The sequence below is a fragment of the Bos indicus x Bos taurus genome, chromosome 21, assembly GCF_003369695.1.
Source record: "Bos indicus x Bos taurus breed Angus x Brahman F1 hybrid chromosome 21, Bos_hybrid_MaternalHap_v2.0, whole genome shotgun sequence".
Lineage (NCBI taxonomy): Eukaryota > Metazoa > Chordata > Mammalia > Artiodactyla > Bovidae > Bos > Bos indicus x Bos taurus.
Window position 1 is genome coordinate 21449353 of NC_040096.1, and position 26704 is coordinate 21476056.

Below are 26704 nucleotides of genomic sequence, written 5' to 3' on the forward strand. Positions count from 1 at the left end.
CAGAGAGGTCAATTGGCCCAGGAATATGCAGCAAGTCAACCTGGACCCTTAAACATAAAACACCACTTCTGCGGCCCATAGGTCTTCTCGGTGGTTTAGTTGCTCAGTTGTGTTCAACTTCTCAGACCCCACGGACTGAAGCCCACCAGCCTCCTTTGTTCCATGGGATTTCCCATGCAAGAATATTGGAGTGGGTTGCCATTTCCTTCTCCAGGGGATCTTCCCAACCCAGGGATCGAACCCAGATAGACCCAAGCAGTCCCCTGCATTGCAGGATTCTTTCTGATGGAGCCACCAGGGAAGCCCATAGGTCTTCTTACCCTCATCTTATAAAGATGGAAACTAAGGCTATTAACCACCCAAGTTCATGATGTGAGCAAGTGGGAGAGGCGAAAATTTTAAAATCTCCCTGCTATCCTGCCCCTCCCCAACTGGTGCTCGGACACCTGTGTGTCCCTGCTCCGCCACTGTACTCTCCACTGCTGGAGACTCCAAGAATCCAGAAGAATGCGCTCTCTTGCCTTGGCACCTTCAGACAGGCTGTGCTATCACACGAATTTACCTAGACATCTAGACACAACTTCCTCCAGGAGTCATCCCTGATTGTCTCAGTCCAAGCACCCCTTTTCTAGATGCTCCCTTGGTTCATCCTTACGTGTAACATGAGGCCCTGTGGTTGCCTGTCTTCTTGTTTCTTCCCCTGCCAGTCTAAAGCCTGAGTGACGACCACAGGCACTGATGGCTGTTAGGTCCTTAGCACCCAGCATGGAGTGGGCACAGAGCAGGTATTCAGTAAGCATGAGTTACCCGAATGCTCCACGGTCAGTGCTGTTTGTTTTAGTTGGAGGAAATAATTTAGGTGCACTAAGCAGACTCTAAAATGACAGAAATGTGGCTCTCTGGACACCCCGTTAAGAGGGCAGTATGGATGGGGGATGGATGCACTGGGGTCATCCAGGGCTCAGTTGCCGTGATATTAAAAACCACGGAGTCCTCCTTGCTAAAGCAAGTCCCAGGCTACTGTTTTCTCACTCCCAGTCAGAAACAAATCATGTTCTGAGTGACTGGAGTCATTGCTCACAGCACCGGGAGCTGGTTTAGGGTGGGGTGAGGGGCAGTGGCCTTGGGGCTCCAGTGTCTAAAGGCCCAGGCCTGCGGGCTGGGGGGAGGGGTGCAGAGTGGCAGGTCCTGTGTGTGAGTGGGGGGCGGGGGGGGGGGAGACAATGGGGCTCAGCATCTGCTCCTCGCTGGGAGAAGGGACCCTCCAGTGAAAAGCCAGGGAGAGCAGGGAAGTGTGGGAGGAATTGATGAGGAGAAGGGGTGGAGCCAAGGAGACGCAGCCGGGAGGAAGGAAGAGAAGGGGAAGGAAGAGCGGAGGGAGGGGAGAGGATCCAGGCTCTCCTTCCTCCCGGTGACCTGGTCGGGAGCCGCAGCCTCCTCTAGCATTGTTTCCTGCGGAAACGTCGGGGGCCCATGGAGACTCACGCTTCTCCCCAGTCCCTGGCAGCAGCCCCCAGTCCAAAGGCCAGGCATCCAGCAGGTGCTCAATACTTAGTTGGGCAAAAGAGACATGTGGCCCAAGTTTGCTCTGGGAACTTTTCCCCTCCCTTCTCCCCACTGGAGAAGAAGGCAGAGCAGGTTCTTGAGAACACGCCCAGGCGCCCCATGAATAATTGACCCTTCGTGGGGTCTCTGCCGCGTTCGGTCCAAGGGCTCGGAGTGGAGAAGCGGCTGGACGTTAGAGGCCGGTCGGGAGCCGGGGGAAAGCAAAGCTGCGCCAAGGCCCGCGGCCCTGCAGGGAGGAGCTGGGGGCCCGACCCCCGCAAGACCAACGGCCACGCCTCGGCGCCCCCCAGCAGCGCGCCCTTCTGCGACGGGCGAGGCTGCGGGGGCCGGATCCCAGCGGCTCCTCCGATCCCCTTCCCCACCCCGACCCAGGCGCTCGCAATACGCCCCGCTCCCTCGAGTCTGGACGTCCAGGGCTCTGCAAACAGCTGTTCAAAGGCTTTTTACAGTTCATTGCTCTGCGGGGATGTTTGTTCCAAGCCCATCTGCCTACTTTAAAAATATATAAGTGAAGAACACACCCAACCTTCCACCTCTGGCTGGGGAGGGGCGGGCTTGGCGGCCCCCGCCCGCACTTCGGAAGGAACCGGCAATCAGCACCCGCGGCTGCGTCCCCCCAACCCCCACCGACTCTCCTCTCGGGAGAACGTCCCATGCTTCCCACGGGGGCGGGGGGGGGGGCGTCCCCTGGCCCCCTTTGTGCCAGGCAGAACCGGGCCCCCCATTTCCATGAGAGGTTCTTATGCTCCCCCTCTCCCCCGCTTCAGTTAATCTTTGTTCCCCTTTTCTGCTGAGGAGAAAAAAAAAGAGAGAAAGAAAAGGAGGAAAAAAGGCGTGACTTGATTCTCAAACGAAACTCCCACAGCAAACAAAACCCTTTTAGAGAAATAAGAAAGGAGGAAGAAGGAAGAAAAGAGGGAAGGGAAAAAAAGAAAGAGAGAAACCCCTCCAGGCTTTCAATTTGAGTGGGAGAGTTGAACCGAAAGAAAGAGAAAGAAAGGAAGAAAAATCCTCTCTGCGGTAGAAAGAGAAAAGAAAACTTGGGCTGACAAGAGGGGGGTGTTGGGGGGGGGGTGGAAGGAAGTGAGAAAACAAAAGAGAGATAAAAGGGCTGCTTTTCTGTCTTTCTCTTCCTCCGCGAGCTGGGTTAGGAGGAGCTGTTTTGCATCCCTTCACGTCAGCCCTGCCTCATTCCCTTCTTCCAGGGAGGGAGAGCGAGCGAGCGAGCGAGAGAGAGAGAGAGAGAGGAGAGGGAGAGAGGGGGAGAGAGAGAGAAAGAGAGGAGCCGGAGGGAGGGCGGCAGGAGCAGGCGGCGGGCGCGCGTGGAGGCGGGCGGCGGGCGCGCAGCAGCAGCCCGGGCGGTGGGCAGCCAGGAGCCCCCCCCGGCCCCGGCCCGCCACGGGCCCCAGCGCAGGAGCCGCGCCCGGACCCAGGGTGAGTGTCCCGCGCGGCCCCCGGCCCCCGGCCCCGCAGCCCCGGGCGGCGCGCCGGCGGGGGCGCGGGGGGCGCGGGGGTGGGTCGCTGCGGCCGCAGCCGACCCGCCCCCCGCCTCTCCCCGGGGACGGCGGCGCGCAGGCCCTCGCCGCGCTGCAAACATGTCGTCTTTTCCTTTCACTTCCACATTCCCTCATGCCGGAGAGCTGGAGGGAGAGAGGGAGAGCCGGGGAAAGAGGGAGAGATGGCGTCTGGAGGGAGGGAGGGGGGTGTAGAGGGGGAAGGGAAGGAGGGAGCGTGCAAGCGAAAGCGGGCGAGAGCGAGGAGAGCGCGCGAATGAGAGAGAGGAAGAGAGAGAAAGGGAGGGGAGAGAGAGAGAGAAGCAAAAATGAAAGGAAAGCGCGGCGGCGGCGGGGCGGGAGGCCCGGAGGCGGCGGCGGCGGCTCGCGGGCCCGCACGTGGGTGTCCCGGCGCCCGGTGCGCTCCCCCCGCCGCCCGCCCGGGACTCAAAGTTTCACCCCCTCGCCGCGCCGCCCCGCCCCGCCGCTGCCCACAAACTTTATTCTCCGGGCGGGTGGGGTGGCTGCGCGTCCCCGCCGTCCGGGGTGGGGGAGGGCCGGGCGCGCCGCCTGGCTGTCGGGGGGCGCCCCCCCGGGGCCGCCGCGCGCCCCCCCAGCCCGGGGCCAGGGACCTGTTGAAGGCGCTCGCCGTCCGGCCGGGTCCCCACGGCCCTCCTTGGTCGGTCTCGGTTCCCCTTCCTCGTCGCCCACCCTTCTCCGTTTCCTCGCGGTCATTTTCCTAATTGGACAGAGCTGTGGGGTGTGATCGCTGGCGTCAGACTGGGGGGCCCCGGAGGCTGCCAGGTGGGCGCGGGGGACTTGGGGACCGACGGGACAGCCCCAGCCAGCGTGCAGAGCCCACAGATCCGGCCCTGGTGCCACCGCCCCCCTAACCACGGACTTGCTAACTAGTGCGTATCGGGTTTTTTTTTTTTTTCCAACTTGCCTTTTAAGATGACTTTTATGGTCGCTGCAACTGCTTCCCTTCAGTCTGTGCTGTAGTTTGGGAAGATTTAAGAGGCCAGGGAGGTGCTTGCGTGGGTTTTAACTAACCCGAAACGATCATTAATGTATCTCTTAGCTCTGCGAGGGATCGGGCAAGGCGTACTCGGAGCCCGGGTGCATTTTCACAGGGTCACTACGAGGTGCTGGTCCTTTCCCGGTCTGAGCGGTCCAATGAGGGACCCGCCTGGAGGCCCACCCTAGAGCTGCGGGCGGAGCGCCCTAAGTGCTAAGGGCACCGAGAACGCCTTGATTTCTGTGCAAAATGGAAACTCCCAGCCGGCGTAGACCTGGAGGGGATATAGCCAGTTCCGGAGGGCGCCGGGGAAACTCACAAGATTACCCCACAGGTGTGCGGAGAGGGACTTTGAACTGTGGGGGTCACCCAGCCAACTTCGAAGCTGCTCTTTCAGTGCTGCCTTTGTACACGTGTAAGTAAAACAGTCAAAGTTCATTTCTGCCAAGCGGAGGGCCTGGAGCCTGCATCCCTGCTTTTGCCCGGAGACCTGGGGGCCTTCAAAGGACCCGCCGGGCCAGGTGGGGGAGGGGAGGTGAACCGCCCCTAATTGTCTTTAGACTTTAAGAAAAGGCATTCTTAGTGTTTGTGATCAAAGCCTTGGGCCTGTCTGGTTTTGATTTTTGAGACTTATGGTAGTCCCTTTCTCGTTTAAAGCAAATATTAGTCTCTAGAACTTTCCTGGTGGTTTTGTCAGCTGGCCCTCCAGCCACACGTCACTGTGTGCCAGGCACCTGCCAGTCTGGGAACAGGACCTCTAATTGGTCACCTGTAGCTCTAGTGGCTCTAGTGTTCCAGTAACCTGCAGGAGCCTGCCTTCTTGCTTGAGGGCAGTGGAGGTACAGCTGCTCTCTTTGAGGCAGGGTGAGTTGGCCATTTGGGTCATGTTTTCCTTTCCTCCAGGCTCATCTGGTTGCCTGTATGCCCATGGAGGGAGAGGCGTTGAAGTGGGAACAGAGGTTCCCGCTTCTCAGAAAAGATTTCTGGGTGAGTCCTTGACCTGTGGTGTGTGGCCATCGAGCCATTTCTTCTGAACTTGAGGCACTTCCATTCCAACCAGGCATTTTCTACCAGGGAGACTTATTTTAGGCTCTCCGTCTGGAGACAAGGAGACGGACAAGGTCTGGCATGGTTTTTGAGTTGGAGGAAGGGAGACTAATGGGCCCACCAGAGATTTTGCATACCTTCTATTTTAGGTTTGCCTTGTGGCCTAGGGATATTTCTACCAGAGTTGTGCTTGGAAATCTCAGGTTTGAAGATGGAAGGGAGTAAATAAATAAAGGAGGAGTCAGCGCATCTCAGGATGCTGTTTACAGCTTCTCTTCTGGCTGGCTCAGCCAGGAATCTGAGGGCGGGGGCTCATCTTGTTGAATTAAGGAATCTGCTGAGTCTCGTGTTAATGGTGGTCGATCTAGCCCTTAGACTACAAAACTGGAAGAGGACCTTAGAGCTTGTCTGAAAGGTAGAGACAAGAGAAAAACTTTATGCCTGAAATCACGCAGTGATTGACAGTGCCAGCACTCAAACACAGCCTTTCAGAGCCTATTTCCAGTGATCTCTCTCTCTCTTATTTATTTATTTTTTTCTCTCTCTCTCTTTTAATATGTATTTATTTTTTGGGTTGCACCCAGTCTTAGTTGTGGCATGTGATGTCTGGTTTCCTGACCAGGGATTGAACCCAGGCCCCCTGCATTGGGAGTGTGGAGTCAGTCACTGGACCACCAGGGAAGTAAGTCCCCCAAGGGCTCTTAACACAAAGCTGCTGCCTGTATGCCTGCTGGAGTTACGCTCCATCCAAAAAATGTGGCAGTGAGAACATGAAAACCTGAGATACGCTCATGACATAAGTAAATGAAGGACTTTATTTTCTGGTTGTGTTCCGCATACTGTTCTGGAGGATTTGACGGCCGGTGTGACTACGTGGGGAAACCGGGTGTTTCAGGGTGTTTTAACACGGACTTCTTCAAAGTCTGCCAGTTCAGCGGGGCAGCAGTTTAGTCATCGGCTTGTACCTAAGTCCCACTGAGCATTTTTTCATCTGGGATGCTTTCTTCCTGCTTTGTACCTGTGTGTGATTTATTTAGGCATGATCCGGGAGAAGAATGGGGATGGAAAGGAAAGGCCAGAGACCCAAACTGGTATCTCTTCCTGGGCTACATCTCTTACTACCTTCAGCTCATGAGGTCTTTCGTTGTTCATTGCTAATGATCACCTGTGCCTAGAACAGGGCCCGGCACATAGTGGGCCCTCCATAAATTCTTGTTGAGTAAATGTACTGGGTGTTAGGAAAGAGTTCCCTCCCAGAAGGGACCGACAAATGACAGACGGGAGGCAGAGGCAGGGAGGTAATTGATGGGAGCTGCAGAGTTTTGCTGTGAGTCAGGGCTTTGAACAAGCTCCAGACAGGTAAGGCAGGAGGGGCTGGGAAGAGCAAATCTCATGGGGTGGAGCCACTGGGTGGAGACTTGTGAAACAATAGATCTTGAATTGGACAGGTTGTGGGGAGGATAATAATAACCATAGGTCTTGGGCCAGGCTTGTGTAAGTGCTCTGTGTGTATTGTCTCCCTAAGAGTCCTCACAGGTGCTAGTTGTTGCTTGCAGGCTGAGTTGCTCAGTCGTGTCTGACTCTTGGCCACCCCATGGACCGTAGCCCACCAGGCCCCTCTGTCCATGGGATTCTCCAGGCAAGAATACTGGAGTGGATTACCATTTCCTCCTCCAGGGGATCTTCCTGACCCGGGAATTGAACTGCTGAATTGGCAGGCAGGTTCTTTCCCATTTAGCAGATTGGAGAACTGAAGCACAGAGGAGTCAGTAACTCATTCAAGAGCACAAAGCTGGTGGTGTCTGAACTCAAGCAGACTGACTTCAGACTTGGCTGCCCTAGAATGATGATGAGTTCAGGTATTTCTGCCCATGTCAAGGAGCTGGGCATTCAGAGCTTTGGGGTTGCTAGAAAGGATAGCAACGGAAAAATTGAAAAAGAAATTGTTGGTCTGCAGTGCAGTGAAGCTGGTCAGGGAAATGGCCCTCTGCTTCCTTTGCCAAGGCCCTCAAGGTGTCTGAAGACTGTAAAAGTTTTTTTTTTTTTTGAAAGTATTTATTTATTTGGCTGCTTTGGGTCTTAGTTTGGCATGTGAACGCTTTCTTGCTGCTTGTGGGATCTAGTTCCCTGACCAGGGATCAAACCCTGGCCCTCTGCATTGGGGGTGCAGAGTCTTAGCCACTGAACCACCAGGGAAATCCCCTGTAAGGGAATATTTATTTTGGGGACCTAACTATTTCCCAGGCACAGTGGCTAGTACCAGATTGGGTCTGTTTTGCGCTTGATAAAGATTTAAGAGACTTTGTTTTTTAGGTTGCTTTTCAAGTTATGTTTTAGTCCACATGTATTTGAAACTGGTGGGAATTTTAAAGCCAAAAGTGTCACCTTTGTCCATGAGGCCTCTAGAAAGTGTTTCCCACCTGCTCAAGCCTTCCCTTCCTACTCCAAGTACGCTGGTCCAGGCTACTCAGCCCACAACAGCTGCCCTTAAAAAAAAATGTATTTATTGTTGGTCATGCTGGGTCTTCACTGCTACTCTGGCTTTTCTCTAGTTGCAGCAAGCAGGGACCGCTCTACAATTGCGGTATGCAGGCTTCTTACTGTGGTGGTGTCTTCTGTTGAGGCGCACAGGCTTCAGCAGCTGTAGCACATGGGCTCAGCAGTTGTGGCTCCCGGACTCTGTAGTTACCGCGCACAGGCTTAGTTGCTCCGAGGCTTGTGGGATCTTCCCTGATCGAGGACTGAACCCGAGTCTCCTGTGTTGGCAGGCAGATTCTTTGCCACTGCGCCACCAGGGAAGTCCACAACAGCTGCCCTTTTATTGACAGTCTGCCAGTCCCATCCTCGTGGAGCTTGCAGTCTCCCTGGGAGACAGACATTAAACTAATAATTACACCAATACTCTTTAATTACAATTGTTACAAATGCTTCAAAGGAAGAAGTACAGAGACCACGGGAGCTGATAATCAAGAATGGGGGAAGGGAGGCTTTCCTGAAGAAAAGGCATTTAAACAGCCACGCAGAGGGTGGGCAAAGAGGCTTTAACCAGGTGGGACAGTCCATTAGCCTTGATGTAAGCCTTTGCTGCTCTGTATGTGGTCCAGGCAGCAGCAGCAGCATTACCTGAGAGCTTGTTAGAAAGGCAGGATCTTGGGCCTGCCCCAGACCTGCTGAATCTGCATCTTAAGATTCCCGTGCGTGGTAGAGTCTAAGAAATGCTGATGGAATCAAAGTACCGAACTGGGAGGTTCCCAGCTTTGCTGCAAGTGAGTTGGGTGACCTCAGGCAAGTCACCCACCTTGAAGTGACTTGGAGGAGTAATAACAAGGCAATTAGATCATCCCACAAGTTCTTTCCCAGGTGGCTCAGTGGTCAAGAATCCGCCTGTCAGTGCAACAGACACAAGAGATGCGGGTTTGATCCCTGAGTCGGAAAGATCCCCTGGAGGAGGAAATGGCAACCCACTCCAGTATTCTTGCCTGGAGAATCCCATGGACAGAGGAGCCCGGTGGGCTACACAGAGAGTCGGGCACAACTGAGCACACATCGCATACACACACAGCTTCCTTCTGGCTTCTCAGGTCTTTGGCTTTTGTGGTGGGTGCTGTCTCCAAGCTTATGGAGGGAGAGGACCTGGGCTTACACAGCATCCACCTGTGCCATGCTCTTGGTCGGAGGGCCAGCAATGGACACTAGTCCATGCTCTAGTCTGACTTCAGTGAACACTAAAGAGGGGCCAGACCATTCTTCGGGGAAAGATGAGAATAATTCACAAAAAACATGTGGAACTTTGTGGCACATACAATACTGTCTTTTTATTTTTAATATTTACGTATGTATGTATCTATTTATTTGACTGCACTGGGTCTTAGTTGCAGCACAAGGGGGTCTTCCCTTGTGGCATATGCACTCTTAGTTGCAGCGCGTGCGATCCAGTTCCCCTGACCAGGGATGGAACTCAGGCCCCCTGCACTGGGAGCATGGAGTCTTAACCACTGGCCCACCAGGAAAGTCTTGCGAGACTGTCTTAAGGTGACCCAGGGATGAGTTGACCTGAAGCAGGAGAAAAATGGGCAGGGTCAAAGGGACTTTGAGGAAGAAGGGTGTAACATTTCTTACCCAAACTGAGGGCGGAGGGACCTGCTTAACTGCTGTACATGTGAACATAATAACTTCAAGAACTGCCATGGTGTTTTGACCCTGAGATCCTCACATCACTGTAGAGAGAACCAGAGGGCTAGAATCAGACCTTCTTGACCTTCACAGCCGTGGTGCGGCTTCAGTTACATCTGCAGCTGTACAGAGGGTGACATTCTAGGGGTAGGGCCTATAGCTTTCACCAGCCTCAAAGGGGTCTATACTACTACTACTAAGTCATTTCAGTCGTGTCCAACTCTGTGCGACCCCATAGACGGCAGCCCACCAGGCTCCCCCGTCCCTGGGATTCTCCAAGCAAGAACGCTGGAGTGGGTTGCCATTTCCTTCTCCAATGCATGAAAGTGAAAGTGAAGTCGCTCAGTCGTGTCCGACGACCCCATGGACTGCAGCCTACCAGGCTCCTCCATCCATGGGATTTTTCAGGCAAAAGTACTGGAGTGGGGTGCCATTGCCTTCTCCGAAAGTGGGGGGGGGTGGTCTATAGCCTCCCAGAACTAGGGACAAAGGGCTTTCTTGACTAATGTCTCCCAGCTCTTTTATTATGCGGCACTGGCTATGTCCCAGGCGCTATTCTCATATATGTATTAGCACTTCCCACATATGTATTAGCCCATTTAGGTTGAATACTAGGTCACACACCTAGTAAGTTTCAGGACCAGGATTGGCACCCAGGCAGTCAGGCCCCAGAGTCTCTGAGCAAAGCCCATCTTAGAAACAGGGCAGGTGAAACCAGGGGCTTGCTGTTTTCAGTGGGAACAGAAATTGAAATTACGGAGGCCTCCACTTTACAAGTAAGCGTCTCCCAATTGTTCATGCATAAAACTGCAAGGATTTTCCCAAGGAAACGTGTTACAAGTAGCACAGAGTTGCCAGGCTAGCCAGTGAGAGCCTGTGTCACTATTATACTCAACTCATGATAATTTGCAAAAAAAAAAAATTAGAAAACAAGACTGCTGCAGTACTTCAAGGAAAATTAAGAATTCTAGAATCCAGGGACTTCCCTGGTGGTCCAGTGGTTAAGTCTTCGCCTTCCAGTGCAGGGGATGCACGTTTGATCCCTGGTTGGAAAGCTAAGAACCCGCATGCCTTGTGGCTCAAAAAAAAAAAAAAAAAAAAAAAAAATCCAGAACATAAAGCAGAAGCAACATTGTAACAAACTCAATAAAGACTATAACTAAAATGGTCAGTATAAAAAAAAAAGAAATCTTAAAAAAAATACAATTAATAATGTTTTTAAAAAGTTCTAGAATTGAATAGAAGGTGCTTGAACACAGTCAAATAAGGGAAGTGAGGTGCTTGCAGGAAATTGGGGTAGATTCTGAAAGGGGGGATCAAAGAATGTTAGAGGTCAAAGTGGGGCTAAATGTATGTTGAATCAGCAGCTTCAAAAGGTGAAATAACTGGCTTTTGCTGCTGCTGCTAAGTCACTTCAGTCGTGTCTGACTCTGTGCGACCCCATAGATGGCAGCCCACCAGGCTCCGCCATCCCTGGAATTCTCCAGGCAAGAACACTGGAGTGGGTTGCCCTTTCCTTCTCCAATGCATGAAAGTGAAAAGTGAAAGTGAAGTCGCTCAGTCGTGTCCGGCTCTAGCGACCCCATGAACTGCAGCCTACCAGGCCCCTCCGTCCATGGGATTTTCTAGGCAAAAGTACTGGAGCAGTGTGCCATTGCCTTCTCCGAACTGGCTTTTATTACCTACTAATTAATGTGTATAGCTCCCAGACCGGACCTTTCCTGCATCCCTAGTACAGAGGCCTTTTGTCTTCTCTCTTACTCATTTCTGTGCCATTTGAATATTTATCGCTATGTATTATCTTTATAATCTGTATATTTATAAATGGAGTAAAAGGACTATTAGAAGCAGGTTGATCTCTAGAGGGGGCTTTGGTTCTGTCTTCTACCACCATCATGGTAAAGGAGTTTCTACTATTAAATCCTATGCTCTATCATGTGTGGGTTTTCCGGATAGCTCAGAGGGTAAAGAATCCACCTGCAATGCAGGAGACGTGAGTTTGATCCCTGGTCTGGGAAGATCCCCTGGAGAAGGAAATGGCAACCCACCACAGTATTCTTGCCTGGAGAATCCTGTGGACAGAGAAGCTACAGTCCATAGGGTCGCAAAGAGCCGGACACAACTGAGGAGACTGAGCATGCACACATCATGTGTATATTTTGGGAGAACCAAGAGGACTGTTGGAAATGTGAGGGTTTTCAGTGTAGTCAGAAGCTGAGAATAGGAGATCACATTGTGGCCCACCTGCGTTCTCTGCCTCCCAGGGTATAACAAATAGGGAATCAAAATCAGGTAAAAATGATCACTACAGAAAACATGAATGGGGACTTCCCTGGTGGTCCAGTGGTTAAGACTTCGCCTTCCAGTGCCAGGGGTGTGTGTTCGATTCTTGGTCGGGGAGCTAAATCCTACATGCCTCGTGGCCAAAAAAACCAAAACATGAAACAGAAGTAATACTGTAATAAATCCAGTATATATTTTTAAATACTAAAGTCACCTTAAAAATAATTTTCTAAAAATTAAAGAAAGCAGGAATGTCCACCCTGCAGATTTATGTGGGAGACTAACTTCTGTGATGACTCTTAGTTCTGTATTGTTTGTCTTTTGAGTGGTACCTAAACACCATCCCCACCCCCAACTTATTCCCACTGGGGCTGCAGTGGGATGCAATTTTGAAAGGGGAAGGTTGTCCTGTACGTGTTTGGTGTAAAAAAAAAATCATACAAACTTTAATAATGGCTGTTTTATGTGCCATGTCAGAATGTCCTCATGAGGACACACCCAAGCTGGCCTCTCAGGCTCAGGGAGGCCTCAGAGGCTGGCAGTGCTGGTTGGTTATCCCTGCCCTGTGATGGACTGCAGCACACCAGGCTTCCTGTCTTTCACGCGCTCCCAGAGCTTGCTCAAACTCATGTCCATTGAGTTGGTAATGCCATCCAACCAGCTCATCCTTTGTTGCCCCCTTCTCCTTTTGCCTTCAATCTTTCTCAGCATCATGGTCTTTTCCAATGAGTTGGCTCTTTTCATCAGGTGCCCGAAGTAATGGAGCTTTAGCATCAGTCCTTCCAGTGAATATTCCGGGATGATTTCCTTCAGGATTGACTGGTTTGATCTCCTTGCCGTCCAAGGACCTCTCAAGAGTCTTTTCCAGCATCACAGTTGGAAAGCATCAAGTTTCTTCTTTTCCTCATTCTTTCTTCTCCATTTTTTGTTTGTTTTTTCCTCTTTATTGCTTTGGAACTTATACACTCTATTTCTGTTCTTTTGATGCATGAAGACTGTATAAGGTTTAAAGTTAGTTGGTATTGGTATCTTTTTTCCAAGCAATTCAAGGCTCTCAGGATGCTTTATGTGAAGTCACCATCGTCCCTGCTCATGTTCAGTTGTCTTGGAGTGGTTTAGCTCTGTCTTGTTTCACTGTTTAATACCACAAATTGAACCTTCTTTTCAGTGCTCTATATGGTTGGTTAACTTTTGAGTTCCACACAGTTACCATTTTGTTCACTCATATTGCTTCCCACATCTCAGGCTTTCTCTCTGAAATCAGAACATCTGTGGTGGAGGTGTTTTAATCATTAACTTCCAGTTCCTATTTGATTCGAATTTTATTTCATAGAGAGTGTTTTACTGGGTATAAAACTTTAGCTTGACAGTTATTTTATCTTAGTATTTAAAGATAGTATTCTATAGTCTTTCGGCTTTCCTTATTGATATTGAGAAGCCCAGTTATTGATTTCAGGCAATTTCTTCTCTGGTTGTTGTTTTGTTATTGTGGTGGTGGTGGTGGTGGTGTGTGTTCACACACGTACACATGAGTATGTGGGTTTTTTTGGTTGTTGGTTTTTTTTTCTTTATTTTCAGCTTAATGTGTTTAGGAGTGGATTATATTTTGTTTGGCTAAGAATTCATTAGACTTCCTAAAACCAAAGATTAGTGACTTTTATCAGTTCTAGAAAATTTTTATCCTTTAGCTCTTTGACTGTTACCTATCATTTTCTATGATTTCTCTTTCAGAACTCTGATTAGATATGCTAGATCTGGTTCTGTCCTTTTTTCATCTCTTAACTTCTTTTTAATTTCAACACTTTTATAGTGTTTTCTGGGTAATTTCTTATTTGTCTTCCAGTTCACTAATTCTCTCTTCAGTTATCTCTGATTTTCTGTTCAGCCCTTCCACTGATGTATTTTTAATATCAGTATTAACTCACAAGTTGTAATATACTTTTTGTGTTTTAATCCATTGCAGTTATTTTCCTTGATGTTCATTTTTAAGTTTATAATCTGGATGAGAATCGTGTTTCTTGTTTTATCATTTTTCAAATATGTGTGACTTTTAAAAATCTCTTACTCTTTACCTGGGTTTTTATTTTATTTTGTTTTTTTCCTTTACCTGGGTTTTTAAATCCTTATTTCCTTATCATGTTGTACATACCTTTTCTTTTTTTGTATCCAGTAATTCTAGTATCTGCAGTATTTGCAGGTATGGTTCTGTTGTTTGATGGTTCTGCTCACTCCCATTCATGAAGGCTTGTTTCCTTATGTGTTTTGTGATTTTCTGTTGTGAGCTTATGTTTGTTAGAATTCCATCTGTGAGAATTCTTTAAGGTGTGGGATGAGAGTACATTCTTCCTGGGAGAATATGTGTTGCCTTCTGCCAGACACCTTAAGGTCTTACAGATAAGCCATTATTTACATTTCTTAGCTTATAGTTTGGGGACCAGAGCCCAAACCCACATGCAGGCTGGCTAATGACCGTGGATTGTCAGAGGAGCCTTTTCATCGAAAATTCTGCCCACCACTAACACTAAGCCAGATGACTTCCTACTTGACTGTATACCACCAGACACCCCACCTTGTCCTATTGTTCCTATATTGCCAAATGCCTTTTCTCCGTATTTGGACAAAGGCCTAATTATGTCAGGCACAGTTGAAAACTGTACTTCTGAGCCTTCCTCATGCCATCCCTTGCAAAATTAACCAGTCCTTGTACATTAATTCGCCCTTGTCACCTTACCTGTTAGGCTGTGGGGATGTGTGTTCAGACCCCACACTGGATTCTGAACTTCTTAAAAGCGCAGAGCTGTGTCATTTATTTCTGGAGCCCTAGTGCCTGGCTCACTGTTGGGCAGAGTGGTTGCTTAATAGATATCTATTGATTGGATGGAATTTATGGCAAAATCAATATTTCTGTTCTTCTTGAATAGTAATAAAATCACAGGCATTAAGCATTAACCTACCCTGTGATCTTGGACAAGTCCAGTTTACCTCTTTGTTTTTTGTTTCAGTTGTTTATTTTTTGGCTGTGCAGGGTCTTGGTTGCTGTGCATGGTCTTTCTCTACTTGGGGAGAGCGGGAGCTACTCTCTAGTTACGGTACTCGAGCTTCTCGTTGCAGTGGCTTCTCTTGCTGTGGAGCACAAGCTTTAGAGCACGTGGCTTCAGCAGTCACGGCTCCCAGGCTCTAGAGCGCAGGCTCTGTAATTGTGGCACATGGGCTTAATTGCTCTGTGGCATGTGGGATCTTCCCAGATCTGGGGTCGAACCTGTTTCTCCTGCATTAGGAGGCAGATTCTTTACCACTGAGCCACCAGGGAAGCCCAGTTTACCTCTTTGGATCTGAGTGACTGAGCTTTAAAATAAAAGGATGCTTCTGAAATCTCTACCTACTCTAAGATACTGGCATTCAGCATAACTTGTATGACTGTCAAGCATGATAACATGAATCACCACCTGGGTCACAAATGGAATGAAGGGATGGGAGGGCCTTGGAGAGAGAAAGTATGATTCTGAGAAGATGGGCATGATATGGAAGAGAAGGAAGAGAAGGGACTCAAAAATAAATTAATAAGAAAGGTGACATTTTAAAATTTGTGACTTGAGACAACCTGCTGCTGCTGCTGCTAAGTCACTTCAGTCGTGTCCGACTCTGTGCGACCCCATAGACGGCACCCCACCAGGCTCCGCCATCCCTGGGGTTCTCCAGGCAGGAACACTGGAGGGGGTTGCCATTTCCTTCTCCAATGCATGGAAGTGAAAAGTGAAAGGGAAGTCACTCAGTCATGTCTGACTCTTCACGACGCCATGGACTACAGCCTATCAGGCTCCTCCGTCCATGGGATTCTCCAGGCAAGAGTACTGGAGTGGGGTGCCATTGCCTTCTCCGTGAGGCAACCTGATGGCTACATTAAAAAAAAAGAACATGCTATAACAAAATAAATTCAGATGGATTAGAGATGTTAGATGTTAAAAACAAACTCAGGGAAAATAGTTTCCAAGTATGACTTAAAACCCAGGAGCCATAGAAGAAAAGCTGATTATACTTGACCCTACACAAGTAAATTTCTACGAGGCAAAAATCATCATAAACAGTCAAAAGAGTCTCCTACGTCTCAAAACTGGGAAAACATTTTCATGACGCATATCAGAGATAAAGCTAATTTTCTTAATATCTAAAGAGGAAATCAGTAAGAAAAAGACCATCAACCAAATTTGTTTAAAAAATACTTACTTCTTTGTCTATGCAGCTCTTGGTTGTTTTGTGTGGGATCTAGTTCCCTGACCAGAGATGAAACCTGGGCCCCTGCATTAGGAGTGTGGGGTCTTAGCCACTGGATCACCAGAAAAGTCCCATTAACCCAATTGTTTAAATGGGCTAATGGACCAGTCACAGAAAAGGAAATACAAATGGTTCTTCACCATATGAAGTGTTCTTTCAGCCCACCAGTGTTAAGAGAAGTGTTAACTCTGCTATGAAGAAGTGACAGTGGGAATAGATACTCTCCGAATTATTAAAAAAGTATAAGTTGGTACAACCTGTATAGAGAGTGTTTTGACAATATTTTTTAAAATTGCACAAGCAACTCCACTTCTGAGGATTCCTCTCACAGGTATGAGTATACCTGTGAAATGATGCATTTATCAAGATAGTTTATTGCTTCATTGTTTGTAAAAGCAAAAAAAAAAAAAAAGCAAGTGGAACAACCTTATTGTCCATCAGTAGAAAACTGTTAAATAAATTATCCTATGTCCATGCACTGAAAATTCAGTTCAGCGGTAAAAAGGAATGTGAAAGCTCCCTGTATGTGGATGTGGTTGCCAAGCCATTAAGTAAGAAAGTAAGAGACAGAATGAGTGGCTGTGTGGCATGCTGTAAGGATACCTAGGCGACTGGTAATAGTGGTTTCCCACAGCAGATGCGGACTGTTCAGTGTGTTCCTTCTTCTTTTTGAATTTTGCACTTTGTGTGTATACTACCTAATTTATTTGTTTGGCCATGCCATGTGGCTTGCAGCAATTTACTTTCCCGACCAGGGATCAAACCTGTGCCCGCTGCGGCGAAAGTGCAGAGTCTTAACCACTGGTGGTGGTTGTTAAGTCACTAAATCATATCCAGCTCTTTCTGACCCCATGGACTGAAGCACATCAGGTTTCCCTGTCCTTCACCATCTCCCAGAGTTTGCTCAAACACATGTCCCTTGAGTTGGTGATGCCATTCCATCCATATCATTCTGTCACCCCCTTCTTCTACCCTCAGTCTTTCACAGCATCAGGGTGTTTTCCAGTGAGTCAGTTCTTTGCATCACGTGGCCAAAGTGGTGGAGCTTTAGCATCAGTTCTTCCGATGAAAATTCAGGGTTGATTTCTTTTAGGATTGACTGGTTTGATTTCCTTGCTTATTGAACCACCAGAGAATTCCTTATGTCACCTAATTTAAAAAAAAAAACAAAACATTTTTTTTCAAAGAAGGAGGTTAGAGTGGGAAGGAGGGAGGAAGAGAAGAAGGATCTCACCTTTGCTCTGCTTTTTCACATAGGCTATTTTAGTTATTCAACTCAACAGCCCCTAAGGAGGCTACCATTTTATAGACCAAGAAATTGAAGCTTGAAAGTCTGCAATGACTTGCCCAAGTTCACAGAGAGCGCCTTGGAACCTAGCATTGAGTCCAGCTCTCACTGCAGAATCGTCGAGCTCATATCTGTAGATCAGTACTTTCTTGTTTCCTTCCTTTATTTTTAACCAGCCTCTCATAGGTCAAGGACCAATGGGCTGTGCATCATGGCCTAGACAGCTCTCCTCTCCCCTGATCCCCCCAGGGCAGAGTAGTGAGTATAAAGTTCCATCCTGGGAATTCCCTGGTGGTCCAGTGGTTAAGATTCCATGCTTCCAATGCAAGGAGTTCAGGTTTGATCCCTGGTCGAGGAGCTAGGATCACTCATGCAGCACGGACAAGAAAATATTTTAAAAGTAAATTGTATCGATTTCTACTCTACAACAATGCAAATCAGTCATAATTATATGTATACATCCCCTCCTTCTGTGTATCCCCTCCTTCGGGGCTTCCCTGGTGGCTCAGATGGTGAAAATCTACCTGCCAATGCAAGAGACCCGGGTTCAGTCCCTGGGTGGAGGAGATCCCCAGGAGGAGGGAATAGCACCCCACTCCAGTATTGCCTGGAAAATCCCATGGACAGAGGAACCTGGTAGGCTACAGTCCCTGGGGTCACAACTTCGGACAAGACTGAGCAACTATACTTTCACTTTTTCCTCCTTCTTGGGCCTCCCTCTTCCACCCCATCTCACCCCTCTAGGTTGTCACAGAGCACCAAGCTGAGCGCCTTGTGTTATGTATCAGCTTCCTACTAGCTGTCTGTTTTACCAACACATTGTAATGCAGTTATCCTCCAATTAAAAAATAAAAAATAAAAAAATATAGAACAGTCTTATGGACTCTGTGGGAGAGGGAGAGGGTGGGAAGATTTGGGAGAATGGCATTGAAACATGTGAAATGTCATGTATGAAACGAGATGCCAGTCCAGGTTCAGTACACGATGCTGGATGCTTGGGGTTGGTACGCTGGGACGGCCCAGGGGGATGGTATGGGGAGGGGGGAGGGAGGAGGGTTCAGGATGGGGAGCACGTGTATACCTGAAATTTAAAAAAAAAAAAAAAAAGCAAAAAAAAAAAAAGAATCATACATAAACAAAAACAAAAACAAACAAAAAAAATAATTAAAAGAATAGCCATAAAAGCTTTTTTTTTTTTTTAATGAGGTTCCACCCTACCTCCTATAGCTGGCTGGCTGGCTGGCTCACGAGTCCTCCTGGGCAAAGCTTGGGCAGTAGGTGGTGGAGTCAGCCCAGAACCCAGCCCTCCACATCAGACACAATGAGGAGGATGAGGGATGGGCTCTGCGGTCCTACCTTTGAAGTTCCCAGCTTTTATCAGAATGTCTGGAGCTTTACGTTATTTCAAGGGAGCTTTTATTACTGTCTGTGTGAACCGGCCTCGGGTAGGTCCCAGCTGTCAGGTGCCAAGGGAGCGCTTCCTGGTGCCTTCATTTTGTTTTACAGCGGGGAAGTTTTCAGGGCTAATGGTACCCGGAACGTGGAACATTCTGGAAGCACAACTTTTCCTATCTTTACACAGGTGCGATTGGATGGGATCTCTTTAATTAAAAGGGAGGGGAGGTGGTTTTTTGATTTGGGGTTTTGGGTTTTGTCTGGCAGAAAACACCTGTGCTGTTTTCAAAGTGGGGTGTTGACTGCTTCCTCTTCGCTGAAGAGAAATTCTCTACGGAGAACAAAGCTAAAGGTGTTGGTCGTATATAATACGAGGCTGTCATCTGTAGGCTACAGCTTCACCTGGGGGGAGAATTTGATGTCTTTAAGAGACATAGAATCATCCAGCACCAGCTGCCCTCATGGGCAGCACCGTATTGATTATCCAAGTTGGAATCATCATTTGTGAAGGAAGAGGCAGGGTCCACTGGGGCTGAGGAATGTTTGTGGCGGTCTTTGGAACCCGTGGGCTGGAGCTGGCATGTCCAGTGCCCGGTCACCGTGCTACTCGGCATCTTTACCAAGGATGCGTCCTAGTGGTTCACGCTGTCTGTTTTTGTTTGTTAGACCAGAGGAAGTGGAAGCACCTTGAGCATTACAGAGTGGTACCCACATTAAGTTTGCTCTGGGCTGTTTGCTGAATGCATGCATGGATAGGAGGCACCCCATAAACTTTTCCCCAGAGGACAGATTTTGATCTTTGAGATAGATTTTAAAGCTTTCAATCAGAAAGAGGAATGGAGAAATTCAGACAGCTCCCACTGCTCCTCAAGTTTTCCTGATGCTTGAATAATTAAGTCCATGGCAGTGAGCTTTTTCCTTTCTTGGGCTCTGGCTCATCTTACACAAAGGCCAACTTCTGCAACTGGTGCACGTGGTCCTCTCATGCCTTCCCGACAGTTCCCGATTGTGTCCTAGCTCATCATCTGGAAAATTTCTGTTGTAACATCAGCTCAGTTTTTTTTTTTTTTTTTTTAAGTATTTTTATTGTCTGTCTATTTATTTGGCCTCACTGTGTGGCATGTGAGATCTTAGTTCCCTGAGCAAGGATGGAACCTGTACCCCGAGTATTGGGAGTGTGGAGTCTTAACCACTGGACCATCAGGGAAGTTCCCAGCTAAGTTCTTTTGCTTCAGCTGCAGAGCTTGTCAGAATTTCTCCCAAGAGCCTCTTTGGGGGCTTCTGTATCTTGGTTGTAAAAATGTGTTCCCTATGGCCAAGTAGATGAACAAATGTCACTCAGCTCCGTAACTGGCCATTTGTTTTTGTTTGTTTTTTTAATATTTATTTGACTGTGTTGGGTCTTAGCTGCGGCACGTGGCATCTTTCATTGTAGCGCATGCTCAGTAGTTGTGGTACAGGCTTAGTTACTCCAGGCATGTGAGATCTTAGTTCCCTGCTAGTGCTGCTGCTAAGTCACTTCAGTCGTGTCCGACTCTGTGTGACCCCATAGACGGCAGCCCACCAGGCTCCCCCGTCCCTGGGATTCTCCAGGCAAGAGCACTGGAGTGGGTACCAGGGACCAAACCCACGTCCCCTGCATTGCAAGGCAGTTTCTTAACCACTGAACCCCCAGGGAAGTCTCAGAATGGCCATTTTGTAATTCCCCGCTTTGAATTCAGTGTCGAAGGAGGTGGTCATTGTTCTTTCCTTGATCAAGGACGAAAGGAACATTCGTGTTGTTTTTCCCACACATCAGCCTCTCTGCCTGCTCTCATCCCCACCCCCTGTTCTCCCCATGGCCATCACTCTACGGACAGAAAAGTTGGGTCCTGACTTAACTCTCTGCTCTTGACTTGCCTTCCCTGCTCTCACTTGGGCTTTTTGGAGGATTTGGTTTTATTTTTTTAAAGATTTATTTATGGCTGCCCGGGTTTTCTCTAGTTGCAGAGACTGGGGGCTACTCTCTAGTTGCGGTACGTGGGCTTCTCATTGTAGGGGTTTCCCTTGTTGTGGAGCACAGACCAGTAGTTTTGGAGCTTGGGCTCAATAGTTGTGGCACACGGGCTTAGTTGCTCTGTGGCATGTGGGGTCCTCCTGGACCAGGGATCGAACCTGTGTCCCCTACATTTGCAGGTAGATTCTTATCCACTGAGCCATCAGGGGAGCCTTCTGGAGGATTTTAATTCCTCTTCAGTGGAAAACACCTCTTAGTCCTTAAAAATATTCTTAGGTGGTTTTAAGTGTCTGTCTAGTTTGTTTTGTTCTAATCCAGTTCAGGTTCGAATGTCCAAGGAATGCACAGTCTCTTGGATCTCTGCCTTTTATTTTTTAGAAAATAGCTTTTATTGATTTTTTTTTTCTTGTAACAAAGAGATTTACGGTTGTTGCAAGAAATTTAGGAAATAGAAACAAGCAAAAAGAAGAAAATTAAAATGCCTGTAATTATTAATATTTCAGTGTATGATATACTCTTCCATATATTTAAGCAGTTTCCTAAATTTAAACTTTTTTCTCTTTTTCTCTTGAATGCTGTGGTGAACAACCTTGGGTATTTTTTTATTAAATCTTTGGCATACATTTCTAGCAGGGAATTACTGGGCCCAGGACACATTCTAATGGCCCTGGATTTAGATGGTTAAATTGGCCTCCAGAAATGCTATGTAGTATTTTTGGTTACTTTTAGGTGAATACTAAGTCTTATTCTTTTATTAATAAAACTTGGTTGTGCTTTTTTTAAGATACTGCTTAAGAGGGACTGGCCTGGGAAAGGCCTGATTGACCCCGGGCACAGCTGACCTTGAAAGAGAACCCGCAGATCCTTGCCCCTTTGTTCACAGTGGGCCTTGAGCACCGAGACTAGAGCCTTTCTTGTCTCCTCTGAGTGCAGGCCTGTGGCTCCCCAGGGAATCCTCAAGAAGCCCATCCTCAGGGTGCCCGGGGCAGCGCTAGCTTTGAGGATTCCAGACTTAGGCTGGTCTTTCTTCGGAGAAGGTGCTTGTGAAACAAACATCCTGTCCTGACTCCGGAGACCCGAAGCCGGTCCTGCCTGGCTGGGTTGGTGTTTGTGGGGCTGGCATGGAGGATGCTGTGTGCAAGCTTCAGGCCCTGCCCCATGGGTCCTGCCCCAGGGGAGTGCCTCTCTCCAGACCTTCAGCCCTTGCAGCCCCATTCCCCAGTCATCACCTTGGGGTGGGGTGGGGGAGGTTTGATGGAATTACAGAGGAAGTAACACGTGCTTGGGCTAAATTGGGCCTTCCTGCTCCAGCTCTGGGCTCGCTCTTCCTCCTTTTCTGTTCTCTTCCTCCTCCACGCCAGCACAGTCTTTATGGCAGTTGGCAAGGCCTCTCAGGACCTTCCCTACTTCTTAGTTTCTTCCCTCCTCTTGGCTCCTGGTGACATCTCTGCTGCTGCCCACCATCTGGACCTGGCACTGCCAGCTCTTTTCTTGTACCCGCTCTGCTCTGGTTCCCAGCCCTGCCATTGCTCCCCCTTCCAAGCAGGGCTGTCCCAGCTGAAGCTGCTTCTAGCCTGCCCTCCTTTCTCAGGCCTGGTGGGAAGACCCCTGGGCCTCTGGGAGGCCCAAGTTCCCCCACCCCCCAGAGACACAGCGACAAAACAAAACCCAACCCCCTAGAGATGAGGGATGTTTCGATTTCTGTGAACTTGGCGACTTGTGAGCTGGAGATGGGAGGCACAGGTTGGGAGACAAGGCTGGAGGTTCCCCCGGGGTGGGCTTTGTTTAAAATTTAATATGCTCTTTCTTTCTCTCCACACTCCAGCACGGCCTCCAGCTCCTTTGTCATTGTGGTCCCGTTATCTGTCTGGTGGATGCGATCTCTTATCTGCCCAGCCCTGCCTCTCATCCCTCAATGGCCCCTCCTTCCCACAGTCTCTACCCGCCTCCCCCATTTGAGACACAGTGTTGCAGGCCTCATTCTGCAACCTTAGATTCCAGTGAAACTCCTCACCTTGCTTCTTAGCTCATTGATTTGGAGAAAACCAGGGTCCACTTTTGGTGATGGTGGACCCACCAAAGGCATGAGAAGTGGGCAGCTTTGGTGTCCAGTGAGAGATGGTGTGTGGCACCCACCCTTAGCAGGATGGAAGAGTTGGGTCCAAGGGTGAGGGTCTTGGCTCTGGGTCGCCCAAGACACAGTTGATGGTTTGCTCCCATGTGTGCTGCTACTTCTTTTTTATAAAAAATTATTAATTTAATTTAAAAATATTTATTTGGCTGGATCAGGTCTTAGTTGCAGCATGTGGGATCTTTCATTGCACCTCATGGGCTCCACAGGGTTTGGGCTCAGTAGTTGTGGCACATGAGCTTGGTCACCCCGGGCATGTGAGATCTTAGTTTCCTGACCAGTCCCCAACCAGGAATTGAACCCGTGTCCCTTGCACTGGAAGGCAGATTCTTAACCACTGGGCCACCAGGGAAGTCCCTGAGTTATAACTTCTAACCTGGCACCTTCTTGGCCTTGGGAAGCCCTGGAGGGGCTTAATCACTGAAACACAGAATTGTTCTTCTCCCCACAAGCAGGGATGAATCTAAAGGGTTGTCTGCCACAGAAGTAGAATCACAGGCAAGTGGAGGACCTACTTCAAGCCATGGGACTCAGGATCCAAGGAGCCACGGCCTTTGTCCTGGCTTGCCATCTCCCAGCCCTGACGAGCCACAGCCTCCCCCAGCAAGCCTTGATTTCATGGCCTGTGAAGTGGGTTCATGTACCTACTTTTTAATAGGTGTGCTTTATGCTGTATTGTTGTTGTTCAGTCACTAAGTTGTGTCCCATTCGACCCCATGGACTACTGCATGCCAGGCTCCCCTGTCCTGCACTGTCTCCCAGAGTTTGCTCACTCATGTCTGTAGAGTCGGTGATGCTATCCAACCATCTCATCCTCTGCTGCTGCCTCCTCCTCCTAACTTCAATATTTCCTGGCATCAATGTCTTTTCCAATGAGTCAGATCTTTGCATCATGTGGCCAAAGTATTGGCACTTGAACATCAGTCCTTCCAATGAATATTCAGGGTTGGTTTCCTTTAGGATTGACTGGTTTGATCTTGTAGTCCAAGGGATTCTCAAGAGTATTCTCCAGCACCACAGTTTGAAAGCATCGATTCTTTTCGGTGCTCAGCCTTCTTTATGGTCTCACATCTGTACATGACTACTGGAAAAACCATAGCTTTGACTATACAGACCTTGTCTGTGCTGTGTGATACGTGGTGATCATTGTTACCTGTGGACTGCAGGCATGTGAAGTCAGGGAGAGCCCTGCTCCACCGTGAGTCCTCTTTTCTCTTAAAAACCTCCATCATTTTCTTTATTCCTTTGTTCAGTCAGTAAATACCAAACACCTAGTAAACTCTGATATAAAGGGGAAACAACGTGGTCTTTGTCCCCAGCAGGCCCTCAAACTGAAGGGATATGGGATATGCAGACAAAAGCATGAGAAGTTTGCTCTGCAGACATAGTGAAGCTGGGGAGCAGTTCAGGGAAGACTTACTGGTGGAGGTGGTGTTTAGCTGAGTCTTAGCAGGCAAGGGAAGCCGAGGCATTCCACTGGGGGATTAGAATATACCAAGTCAGAAAGAACAGGGGCATTCAAAGAGTCAGTGGTGGTTTGTTGCGGATGGGAGATAGGGTGTCGAGGTGGGATGGCAGAAGATGGAGCTGGAGAGGCCGATTGGGAATGTGTCCAAAGACTTGAACTTCATTCAGAGACCTGGGAGAGCCACCAGTGGGTTCTGAGCAGAGAAGCCATTGACAGATCACTCTGGTATAAGCCAGGGGACTTGGGGTTTACATTGTCATTCCATGTGGGGAAATCCCCTTTGGAAAGGTTGATTTGAGGGTTGAAAAACCCTTAAGAGGAATAAATACAGTATTTTTGCTTGAATTCCTTTTCATTTCACCTGAAATATCTGCTCTGTATGAGCCGTTTACAGATCATTTATAAAATTATGTTTTCTGTGCTTGACTGTGTTTCTTAAAACTGACCAGGAAATAATCCCAAGTAAAATTTTTCCCTTGAGTTATATATATATATATATTTTTAACATTTTTTACTGGAGTATAGTTGCTTTTTTTTTTCTTGGCCATGCTGCACAGCATGTGGAATCTTAGTTCCCCAACCAGGGATAGAACCTGCACTCCTTGCATTGGAAGCACAGAATCTTAACCACTGGACCACCAGGGAAGTCCCCACTGAGATGTATTATTAATTCATGTTTATAGTTACTGAGGGGCTTCCCTGATAGCTCAGTTGGTAAAGAATCTGCCTGCAATGCAGGAGACCCCAGTTCGATTCCTGGGTTGGGAAGATCTGTATTTTTGGACTTACCTTGTGGCTCAGCTGGTAAAGAATCCGCCCGCAACATGGGAGACCTGGATTCAAGCCCTGGGTTGGGAAGGACTCCTGGAGAAGGGACAGGCTACCCGCTCCAGTATTCTGGCCTGGAGACTTCCATGGACTGTATAGTCCACGAGGTCGCAAAGAGTCAGACACGACTGAGCGACTTTCATAGTTACTGAATGAGATACCCTGTGGCTCAGTGGTAAAGAATCCGCCTGCATTACAGGAGCAGGTTTGATCCCTGGGTCAGAAAGAACCCCTGGAGTAGGGCACGGCAACCCACTCCAGTATTACCTGGATAATACCATGGACAGAGAAGCCTAGTGGGCCTCTGGGGTCCATGGGGTCGCACAGAGTTGGACACAGTTGACTAAGTGACTAACACTTTTCCCCAATTCCAGCAAGGGAAGGATAAGGAGGACCAATGTTTGTTGAGTACCTGCTCTGGGCCAGGCACTTCTAATTCAGTGACTCTGTAAGAAACAGCATTCTTGACCCATTTTAGAGGCAGAAAAACTGAGGTTCATAAAGGCAGCCACTTTCCCAGGCCTTGCACCTGTAAGGGATAGTAGTGGGATTTGAACCAGGTATGAGTGAATCCCGAATTCACACTCCCATTCGTTGAACCACTCTGCCACCTAATTTCCAAGACAGTAGAAAAGTAAAGTGGGGGACTTCCCTGGTGGTCCAGTGGTTGAGAATCTGCCTTGCAATGCAAAGGACAGGGGTTCAGTCCCTGGTCAGGGCGCTGAGATCCCACATGCTGTGGGACTACTAAGCCTGCGTGCTCTAGAGCCCGTTCTCTGCAACAGGAGAACACCGATGTGCCGCAGTGAGGACCCAGTGCAGCCAAAGGAAAAGAAAAACAGGAGATGCAGAGATGGGTCAGATGAGCCGATGGAGAGCCTCTTGATTTCTAGATAAAAGTTAGAGCTGAAACACTTCCCTGAGGACCATTCTTCCAAAGGGTAGTGGCTGCATTCTGGTTTGGGTGACTCAGTCCACTGTGGAGATACTGCACAGAGCAGAGGGCACGCAGCTGTTACCCGTAAGTGACATCAGTTTGAAACAGAGACATACTTGAAGGTCACTCTGCCCAGAACGGTCAGGGTGGTGGGCAGACCTGCCTGGATATAGGAAGCCACTGTGGGGTGGGGGCGAAGGTTTATGGAGAAAGAGACAAGAGACATTCCCAGGAGACAAGCCACTCCTCTGGGGTGCTCGGCACACGCAGCATCTCCTTGTGTGTTGCTGCACTTCCTCTGGCCCTTGCCCTCTTTGCTTAGCTGTCTTACTACGTTCTCTGTGGGTCAGGATTCTCTTCCCTGACTTTCTAGGAGTGTCCCCAGACTCCGTGGGGGTGCTCAGTGGAAGCCAGCTGAGACATCTTGTCTTCTAGCAGAGGACAGGGCTGAGCAAGGATGGAGGACAGAGAAACAGCAGAAAAGACCCTGGTGTAAAATGACTCTTCGTTTTGGGTTTTATTGGGGTTTTTTTGAGGGGGGCATATTTTGGCCGCATTGAGTAGCGTGTGGGATCTTAGTTCCTGAGCTAGGGATTGAACCTGTGCCACCCACAGTGAAAGTGTGGATTCTTGACCACTGGGCCACCAGGCAAGTCCCATGGCTCCTTGTTAGGAGTGCCAGGGCTTCGCTGTTGGCACATTTCATGCCTGTGAAATGCTTCTGAAACCATGGGGCTCCCAGGAAGCGCCTGGAACCACCACTCCACTTCCCTAACGCTCGCTGTCACTCACACCTCTTCTCTCTCACC

General features: G+C 48.7%; 1 protein-coding gene across 3 annotated transcripts in view; it reads left to right on the forward strand.

Annotated features, from left to right (window-relative positions):
- Positions 1 to 2876: 2876 nt before the first annotated feature.
- ZNF710 (zinc finger protein 710) overlaps positions 2877 to 26704 on the forward strand; it is a 73921-nt gene continuing 50093 nt past the window's right edge. The window contains exon 1 of one of the 3 annotated variants that reach the window (XM_027522113.1): positions 2877 to 3000. The gene's annotated coding sequence lies outside the window, so the exon portion shown is untranslated. The other 2 variants (XM_027522115.1, XM_027522114.1) reach the window with 2 other exon arrangements.